The sequence below is a fragment of the Acomys minous genome (assembly GCF_964271855.1).
Source record: "Acomys minous genome assembly, chromosome: 4".
NCBI classification, from domain to species: Eukaryota; Metazoa; Chordata; class Mammalia; order Rodentia; family Muridae; genus Acomys; species Acomys minous.
The window spans coordinates 82138696-82149260 of NC_140486.1; the positions used below are offsets into that span (position 1 = coordinate 82138696).

At 42.8% G+C, this 10565-nt stretch overlaps 1 long non-coding RNA gene across 1 annotated transcript; it reads left to right on the forward strand.

Annotated features, from left to right (window-relative positions):
* The first annotated feature begins 4146 nt into the window (after positions 1–4146).
* On the forward strand, positions 4147–8678 carry LOC311596035. Its single transcript, XR_014778675.1, has 3 exons — positions 4147–4782; positions 5348–5483; positions 8276–8678. It is a non-coding gene; the product is annotated as an uncharacterized lncRNA (long non-coding RNA).
* The last annotated feature ends 1887 nt before the right edge of the window (positions 8679–10565 follow it).

Below are 10565 nucleotides of genomic sequence, written 5' to 3' on the forward strand. Positions count from 1 at the left end.
TGCACATGTGCGTGTGTGTCGTAGATGTCAGGAGAGGGGATCAGATCCCCTAGAACCAGAGCTAGAGGTAGTTGTGAGCCACGTGTGAATGCTAGGAACCAAACTGGGCCCCCCTGGCAGAGGAATGAGTGCTCCCCCCCCCTGGTGCCTCCCCAAGCCATCTCTTCAGCCACAAAAATAAAATAACTTAAAAGCAATTGAGACACTTAACACAACTCCATAAAACTGTTAGCTAAAGTGTACCTCTTCCCCCAAACCATTTATCTCGAGTGATTTTAGACACAGGACTGTGTGTATCATTATATTAGTGAGATACAGTCTAAAGACAAAAGAAAAAAAAAACCCCAAATTTTAATTTCCAGGTTTATTGTACATGTTGTTATTTGGGGGACTATTTTCTTTATGCTATAGGTTCAGACAAATACAATAAACTGTTATTGAGAATTAATATTTTTAGTGCAAGAGAATAAAGAAGCAATAAAAATGCAAAGGAATAAAAAAAGGTGATGTAGCCCACGTCTGACAGGTAGTAAACAGACCACCAACCTAAGAGCAGCATGAAAGAACATATCAACCATTTATGTTTTAATGTGTCTGCTTTTATACGTTTACCACTTTTATTTAATCCAAAATTGATAATTTCATAATAAAAATTTAAATATCTTAATTTGTTTTACTTTCAAAAATGATAACAACCCTTGAAGAGAATATATTGAAAACGTTTTTTTTTTTCTAAAATAGGACAAAGCAGAGGAAATCTGGAGGGCAATTGACTCAATATGTCACCGTTCCACCATGGGAAAAAAGACTCAGAGATGACTCCGTGAGGGAGCTGTAGGAGAGCCACGGTGCCTTATGTAGAAAAAGGAAAACCAGAGCGAGGGCTGTGTCATGGGAAATGTACATCCTGATTTGTGAATGATTGTAACTGGGCATTTCCAAAAGCCACTGAGTCTCACAGGAACAGAGTTCAAGTCCTCAGAGGCCACTGCAAAGCTTCTGTGGAGCTTCCGTCGTCGTCATGTAAGAGCTGAGACTTTAAGGGTCAGCTCCTGTCAGCGGGAGCTTAGTCAGAGGCTAATGGCTTCACTTCAAGACTGCAGTAGAGGCCCGCAGAGGATAAGCAGGAGTGTGCTGTTTGATGCCACTGGGCAACCATTCCTAAACCTCAGCGTCAGGGTAGCAAAGATCGAGGGACGGAGACACGCCACGCAGACTTGGTGGCACAAGTCACTGGTCTGGGACTCTCTTCTTGGGAAATAATCCAAAAGACTGATCACACCTCAGTTTTATGCTATAGAAAATATATGAAGTGCCATGCAGATCTAATGACAGTGTACCTACAACGCGTATACTATGGGAATACTATGTAGCTGTTACAGGGATGTTATAAAGAATTTGATAATGGACAATGCTAAGAAAAAAGGTAAGAAATGAAATTTAAAATGTGCTATGTTCATTCCGTATTAAAGGACAGCTGCCAGGTTTTGCAATTATAAACTAAGCAACCACAAACATCTGTACAAAACTCGTCATATGGATCTAAATTTCAACCATATTTGATTAAACGCCTCATGGTTTGATTGCCAGGTCATTAAACTACGCTGTTCTGATTTTTAAAAACTCTGCCAAGATTTTACTTTACTTTTTTTCGATAAGTGGCTTCAGGATGCTGGAGTGCCTCCAGTGATGATGGCTGCCCTTATGTCACATCTACACCAGTGTGTCCAGGTGGTGTTGGCAGGTCACGCACAGCCTGCTTTAACAGCCCTGTGGCGTGATCTCAGGAGTACTGCATTTGCAGTTCCTTAGTGATGCAAGGTGCTGAGCTTTACACAGGCTCTCTGTTCCGAGACCAAGAGAAGACAAAGAAAAATGAATGAAGTGGGAAAGGTTGCCTTTCTGTCTCTTCCATTGCTGTGAACAAAGTTTTTATGCATTATTGTTGCTGGGAGGGGGTGTCTTTTTGTGCCATCAAACCTGTCCGAATACTTCATAGCTCAAGCAGATCTCCTGGTATCTGTTGGTGTCTGTGCTATCTGCTCCAATATTATTGGTGTCTCTTTTTAGTTGGTTTGGCTTTTTCTTGCCTAATTTTAAGATTTTTTTCCATGTGTCTTAGATGTACATCATTTATTGTCTAAGAATTAAAAACAAATACTTTCTTACCTTAAAAAAATGTAGTATGTTTTCAGCTGTAAAAAGTACATAAATTGTCTTCAAGGAATATAAGAAAAGGATGACATTGTTCACTTCTTGGTAGAGGCAGAAGTGGGAGATGAATATTTGTTTTAGATTTCTTTTTTATTTTTTGCTCCTTTCTAAAACTTATTAATTTATTAAAATAAAAAGCAATTTAGGACTGGAGATGTGGCCTGCTTGAAGAGCACTTGCCCAGAATATTTAAGTCTCTGGGTTTGATTCTCAAGAAAAACAAAATAAAAATCTGTTTTGTTACTGTTATCAACCTAACCAATTCACATTCTCAAATGCGTTAAGACTGGTTCATATGCATTTATCAGCATAGTCTCTGTCTGCAAGTGTGTGTGTTAGGTGATGCATTAAAGTCTCTGTAAATGTGACACTTCATGACACAATCTGGTTGATATTTAAGGTAAATTTCCCGGTTTGTCAGGAGACTGGTTGGTTACCAGTCACTTTGGGCATCGTCGTAATTTCGTTTTGTTGCTATGATAAACTATTCTGACCAAAACCCAATAACAGAAAACAAAAACCAGCTTAGGGGAATTAGAGATTATTTCGGTTCACAACTCTAGGTGAGTCCACATTGTGGCAAAGTCGAGTGGCAAGCACCCGGCGCAGCCAGTCAGGAACAGAGAGAACAGGGCTGGCTGCCTGGCTCCCCAGTCAACAGCACTGACTGCTTCTTCAAAGGACCTGGGTGTGATTCCCAAGATTGGCCCATTTGTAACTCAGTCCTAGGGGATTTCTGCCCTCTTCAGTATCCTTAGGCACTGTACACATGTGCACAGACATACATGCCATCAAGACATATAATTTTTTTAAAAAACTGTTTTTAAAGAGCCGAGAGAAACGAACTAACAGCTACATGCCTATACTTAGCTTTATCTTGCAACTCTTATGTAGTTCAGAAATCAAACCCAGGGTGTGGCGCCACCCACTTTCAGGGTAGGTCTTCCCACTTCAGTTAGCCCAAGTGGAGAAAAGTCGCCCACGGGCATGAAACAGCACCCAGCCTGATCTAGAGAGTTCCTCTTTGATACTCATCCCAGGTGTTTCTAGACTGTGTCAGGTGGACACTTAGCAGTAAATGTCACAGGCATCTTTCTTACACTTGGACAAGTGACAAGGCAGAAAGCTACAGTGCATTTGGTGCAGTAGCAGTGCATAATAACTACTGTACTTTGTACTCACTGTGCAGAGTTCATTTTCCTTCACGCTGAGTTAAATCCTGTGGTTGTTCTTTCAAAAAGATACCCTGGGTAAACCGTATAGAATATGTATCTGACAGTGGGGTTCACGACATGGCTGAGTTGAGAATTGGGCTTTCCATGCAAACGTGAGTGTGACCCCTAGCACCCACATAAGAAGCTGGACACAGACACGCACTTATAACCTCAGCTCTAGGGAGGCAGAGGTAGGTAGATCCCTGGCACTCATTGGCCTGCCAGCCTAGCCAAATCGGTAAACTCTGGGGTCAGTGAGAGACCTTGCCTCAAAAATAAAATGGAAAGTAACTGAGAAATAAACCCAACATCAGTCTTTTGCCTTGGTGAGCACTTGTACACACACACACACATAGGCAGACGTCTTTATTTTGCCCGTGGTTGACAGCACTGTAGTTGATAGAACTGTATATAAATGGTTCATTTCCCTCAAAGCTTTGAGGCTAGCTCTCTATTGTTTTCTAGCATCTGCCGATGGTGACTGAGAAGGACAGTCACAGTCAGCTTGTCATTTCTTTGAAAAGAAAAAATTATCTCTAAGGGATTTTTCTCTTGTCTTGACATTGTGCAATCTCAGTAGACTGTCTAAAGGCATGGCTCCATTTCCTTGCTCTCCTTGGTGTTTCTAATGCTTTTTAAATGTACAGACTCACCCCCCCCCCCCCAATTCTGGAAACTTATTGGCCCTTTTCACTTTAAATACTCTCTTACTCAAATGTGCCCGGGCTTCTTTGAGGCTGGTAGGTTTATATTGGAGCACGTCCCTCAGGTCTCCTGCTCAGCAAGCCTCTTAGGTCTCGCTGTTTCTCTTTCCATGCTTCCAATGCGATGCTTGAATCTGCCTTGCGACGTGTACTCTTAAATGATGCTCGTTATTTATCCCATTCGGCGAATGGGTCTTTTATTTTTATGTTTAGAATGTCTTTTTTTCAAACCCACATATTGTTTGTTGTTGTTGTTGTTGTTAATTCTGGTACTTTCACACAAGGTATTTGCGTTCAGCCGTCTTGCTCCGATTCCTCCCAGCACACGCCCTTCTCTACCCGCTCAACTTTGCTGTCCTCATTGTTTGTAAACCTGCGCGTCCAGTACGTGCTACCCGTACTCTTCCGGGTGTGTGACCATCCACTGCAGCACCGTTACCTACCAGAGGGTGCACCCGTAAACCTGGCTCTCCTTGTCCCAGAAGCTCCCGCGGGACACTGTGAACACGTCCTCATTCCATGTCGGAATGTGTCTGGCTTGAGCTTGTGCGGCTCTTGTGTATGGTATCACAACTTCTATGACGTCATATCTGCACCTGCCCTGCCGCGCCCATGAGACACTGTTGCCTTGCAGTCTCCCGTCACCTATGGTACAGCCTTTCCATTCCCTGAGCCTTAGGAGGAGGGGTGTGATATAGAGGTGATGCGGATGAGCAGTCCACAGCATCTTGACCTATTGTGGGGCTCTGTGTTTCGTTACTATTTGTTACCCTGTGTCATCTAGCAGAGGTATTGTCGTCCCATTAAAGGATAACCCCATCTAAATTCTTTTTTATATGTGTGTACGTATGTATTTTAGGCGGCTTTACGGTGTCAGGTGGTCAGTGTTAGTTAATCCCTACCAAACTTCCCTCCTCTACCCTGCCCTCCCGCCCCACACCCCACTTGGCCTTCCCTGTTGCATTATTTCATTTTACCCCTTTACGCCACCGCTTTCTGTCTTCCTCTCCTCTTAAAGGCACACCCATGACCTCTTACAAATCCCAACACCCCCTAGGTATACTCCTGGTAAGCACACCTATGTGAAGATTCAAAGCTAGCATCTGCCCGTGAGGGAAAATGGGAGCCATTTGTCTTTCTGGATGTGGATCACCTCACTCAGAACGATTATTTCCAGCTCCATCCACTGACCTGTGCGTTTCATTTTCTTGACAGCTGAGTGATAGTCCACTCTGTAAATGTCACACGTGTTCATTATCCACTCATCAGTTGACGGGCACCTAAGCTGCTTTCATTTCCTGGCTATTGTGAACAGAGCAGCAATGGAGATGGATGCAGGAGAACCTCTGTGGTAGGTGCCTACAGGACAGGGAAAAAAATCTCTATTGGCTATATGTCTGACAGAAGATTGGTATCTAAAATATGCAAAGAACTAAATAAATAAATAAATATCAAGGAAACAAAACCCAAGTTTTTTAAAAAAAAATGAAGCATGGAACTAAACAATTTTCTAAGATAAAATACAAATTGCTAAGAAATATATATATATTTTTTTTAAATTATTTTCATCAATATCCATCAAGGAAACCCAAATTAAAACTACTTTGGTATTTCATCTTACCCCAATCAGAGTGGCTAAGATCAAAACCAAACAGACAAATGAGGATAAATGCTGGCGTGGATGCGGGGGAGGGGGAACCCTCGTTCACTGCTGCTGGGCGTACAAGCTGGCGTGGTCCCTGTGGAAATAAGTGTAGATGTTCTTCAAAGGGTGCACATAGGTCTATGTCTTACACGCAGTCAGGGTGGCCTTGAACTTGGTCTTCATGGATCTGTCTCTCAAGCATTTAGGTTTCATGAATGGTCCATCCTGCTTGACTTCATCTGGCCCCCCCTTTTCTTTCTTTCTTTCTTTCTTTCTGTCTTTTTTTCTTTTCTTTTCTTTTCTTTTTTTTTTTTTTTTTTTTTTTTGTAATATCTTGTTTTACTTTATGAGCTCCAAGCCCCTTTGTAAAACTTCTTCAGGTAGCTTGGATGCACTTCCAGAGCTCAGATATAGCTCAGTGGTTAGAGTGCTGGCTAGTATGAATAAAACTAGCACCACATAAGCCCTGAGTGACAGCACATGCCTGTCACCCCAGCATTTGCAAAAATAAAGAAGGTGATGCCCAGTGACAGAGTGAGCTCCTCCACAAGCCTGCACTACAGGAAGCAAGCAAACAGAACAAAACCAAGAAAAAGACATTTTCCCAAAGACTATTTAATTCTGTATTACCCAGAATTACTCATTTCTCCCATATATTATATATAATGTCTCTCTTACACAATATCAGATTTCTTTAAGATTTATTTACTTATGTATATGAGTGCTCTGTCTTCCTGTATACCTGCATGACAGAAGAGGGCACCGTATCCCATTATAAGTGGTCATGAGCCACCATGTGGTTGCTGGGAATTGAACTCAGGTCCTCTGGAAGAACAACCAATGCTCTTAACCACTGAGCCATCTCTCCAGCCCCCAGATCTTCTTAAGTACTCTGTAATTTTGATTTACAAGCTCACCTTTAGAAAGAATTATATACTCTAGGACCCTATACGTCCCTTTTAAAGGCTGCAAATGTGGCTAGACCCATTTAGGGTAATTTATTGACTCTGGGTTTTATTAATTTAAGAACAAAATTTTACATTTATGTACTGGATGGGAGCATGCTATGATGTCTGTGTGGAGGTCAGAGGTCAATTTGCACACACTATGGGAGTCAGTCCAATCCTTCCTCCGCATGGCTTGTAGGGATCAAACTCAGGTAATCAAGATTGGACAGCAAGCATTTTTTTTTTAACCCACTGAGTAAACTTGAAGGCCTTGGAGTTTTCTAATATTAAAAATAGCCTGAGAAATCCGGATTGCTCCCATATATTTTATTCTTTGGGATGATGATTTTTGTTTGAGTCTGTGAATAACCACTGTGATCTACTGAGATTCAACACTTACTAATTTTTCAGCTGCGATTAAACATGCCCTGTTTTTATAGAGAGGAGTACATAAAAGAAAAAATAATTTATGTGACTGGAATAAGAGTAGAACCGAGATAGAGGAACAGGTTTCATTTAAACCAGTTGTTTGGAAATACTGTGTACCACTCCACCTAAAACTGTTCAATCCTAAAAGAAAAACCTTTTTGAGAGCATTACTTAATGAGAGGGAGAAGATGAGAGAAGGCTGCTCCGTAAGCTTTGAGCTTTTAAAACCTACTTTATTTGGGGTTCCTTAATGCCTCTACTTCCCTTTCAACCCACTGACTCTAGGTAGGACAGAAAGAAAATCAGTAGGACAGGTGGTGTAGAACATTTTAGACTCAGTTCCTTGGGGCAGTTCCACTTTTTGTCACCAAGATCCCAGCAGTCAGCAGCGGCAAACACCAGCAGCCACAGCGATTCAGCAGCAACCTCCTCGAAATGTTTTCCAGAACGTTTCTCTCTAGGAGCATCTCAAAGCAACTTCTCTCTCTCTCTCTCTCTCTCTCTGTCTGTCTCTGTCTGTCTGTCTCTCTCTGTCTCTCTCTGTCTCTCTCTGTCTCTCCCTTCCCCCTTCCCTCCCCCCTCCTCTGGACCCTGTTTATACCCTCTCAGAGTCCCGCACAAGGATGTTTTCCACTGGCAAAGACCACACCACCACGCAGGAGGCAGTTCCCAGCTGACAAAGACCACACTGTGCCCTTTAACATGGCTGTTATCACATGTGGCTAAGCTAGAGGCTGTTCCACATTCCACACTTGGTATCAAAGCAAAAACATGTTTACATAACATAACCACAAACTTCCACTACAAGGCTGGGTAGGGTGTTTTAAGAAATGGAATGTTGGCCGGGTGGTGGTGGCACGCGCCTTTAATCCTAGCACTTGGGAGGCAGAAGCAGGTGGATTGCCCTGAGTTTGAGGCCATCCTGGACTACAGAGCGAGTTCCAGGAGAGCCGGAGCTGTTACACAGAGAAACCAGAAGGAAAAACAAAAAAAACAAAAAACAAAAAATAGGAAATGGAGTGTTAAGGCTTTAAATACAAACTATCAACACCCTTCCCACCTTCTGACCTATGTATCTGCTAGTCAGCTGTTTGCATGAAAGTTGTTTTTTTTTTTTAATAGAAGGACAACAAAGAATATATGAAGGACAGATATGGACTAGTAGAGCATGCCATCAGATGAGTAGGATGAGGAGGAGAAAAATCTTCTCTGGAATACAAAACCGGGAAGAAAACAAAGCCTGAGTTGGGGAAGATTCAAGTGAGGACATCCTAGCTGGATGGTCTTCCTGTCTGAGGGGGAACTCCAAAGGTGGGAAACAGGGCTGCCAGATTCAGGACTCAGACCGTGAACGCTTCGGATTGCTGTTTTGAGAAACGAGCTGTAATAAATAAAGACCCGATCAATAGTGAAGACCTCATCAGCAGTGTTCTGCTCTACTGCTCCCCGATATTGCTGGCCTTCTCAGCTAATATGGATTTCTCATTTTGCAGTATGTCTTTCATCAGGGCAAAAACAAAAATAGAGTTTATACGGCCACAAAACATTTAATCAGCTACTTGGGCCGACCTTTGTAATGGAGACCAAGATAAGAGATAAATGAGGCCGAGTCATTAAACCCCCAAAGTGGCTCTGATGGTAAAATGCTTGCTACATGAACATGAATACCCAAGTTTGGATCCCCAGCACCCATGTTACCGGGGTAGGGTGGGGTGTGAGCTATAGTACTGCACACCTGTAATCCCTGTGCTGAGGCGGCAGAGACAGGAGGATCGCTGGGACTTGGTAGCCAATCAGTCCAGCTGGTGTGGAGCTCCAGGTTCAATGAAAAACTCATCTCAAGAGTAAAGTGGACAATACGTGCAGTAAACTTCAACCCCTACCCACATCTAGCCGATGGACAGGACATTCTCCACAGTTGAGTGGAGAGTGGGGTCTGACTTTCATGTGAACTCTGGTGCCCCATTTTTGACCATGTCTCCTTGATGGGGAGGCCTAGTGGCACTCAGAGGAAGGATAGCAGGCTACCAAGAAGAGACTTGATACCCTATGATCATATACAGGGGGAGGAGGTCCCCCTCAATCACAGTCATAGGGGAGAGGAATAAGGGGAAAATGGGAGGGAGGGAGGAATGGGAGGATACAAGGGATGGGATAACAATTGAGATGTAATATGAATAAATTAGTAAAATATTTAAAAAAAAAAAAAAGTAAGGTGGAAAGCAAAGGAGAAAGACACCTTACGTCTCCTCTGATCTCCATATGCACACACACACACACACACACACACACACACACGCACACACACACTCACTCACACACCATAACTGCACTGCCACATGGCAAGTATTAGAGATGCGAACATGGAACATTGGAGCACATTGGAGGACGTATTTAACTGATAGAGGAAAGTGGATCCCAGAGAATACATCCTGTACAGCCATCCTGTACAACTGAATGAGTTCATAGACAGGAGGCTGTGGTTAGGGGAAAAAAAAGATGCAGTGAGATTCCCACAAGAGGCTTTGTGAATGGTTTTCAGAAGGAGCTTCTTTCTGACAGTTCTGAAGAGTGAGATTTGTGGCTCCTTCCCAGTCTCCTCTAGACTGATTCAATGTCCTTCGCCTGTCTGCTTCTTTCAGTGTGCAGCCTGGGTCACTGCGATCGATGAGCTCGCCCGAGCGAGTTCTGTGAAACTGAAGTTTTCATCACCTGGTAGCTTAGCAGACACATAAGGAGCACAGGATCAGAGACTGGAGTTCCAGAACTTTCCACTCTGGTGCGTGTGTTGTCTCTCCCTCTGGGTCAAATTTATTTGATCAATTATCTCTGAAAGCCTATGACAGGCTTTTAAATATATTCAGATTGGGTTATTTGTTCTTGTTTTGTTTGTTTCATTTTGGAACAGGGCTTTATGTATCTCAGGCTAACCCTGAACTCCGAGGATGACCCTGAATTCATGAGCCTCTCACCTCCTGAGTATGGAGTTCACAGGCATAGGCTGCCACACTCAATTTTAAGATGTGCAGGTGCCAGAACCCAAGGCTTTGTGCTTGCTAGACAAGGAGTCTTAACTGAGCATCATCCTCAGGCCCTGCCAAGCCTTTAAGCTTCAATTAATGTGAATTTCCATCAGAAAAGGGATCACCTAATCATTTAACAACTACCCTTCAAATAAAATCCGTATTAAATTTATTGGTATTTCAAGTTCTCAGAAAACCTCTTAGCTTTTTTAAAGCTCCTTTTCCTTTTCCTTTATTTGCTGAAGGCAAAGACTGTCCTCTCAGCACAAGGCAGCACCCATGACACCCAGACTTATATGCTCAGGAAGAGAAGGAGAGTCCTGCCTGGTGTGGAAATCAAATTGTTTCCCAAGATTTATCAGACTAAATCATGCCAGGTTTAATGCTTT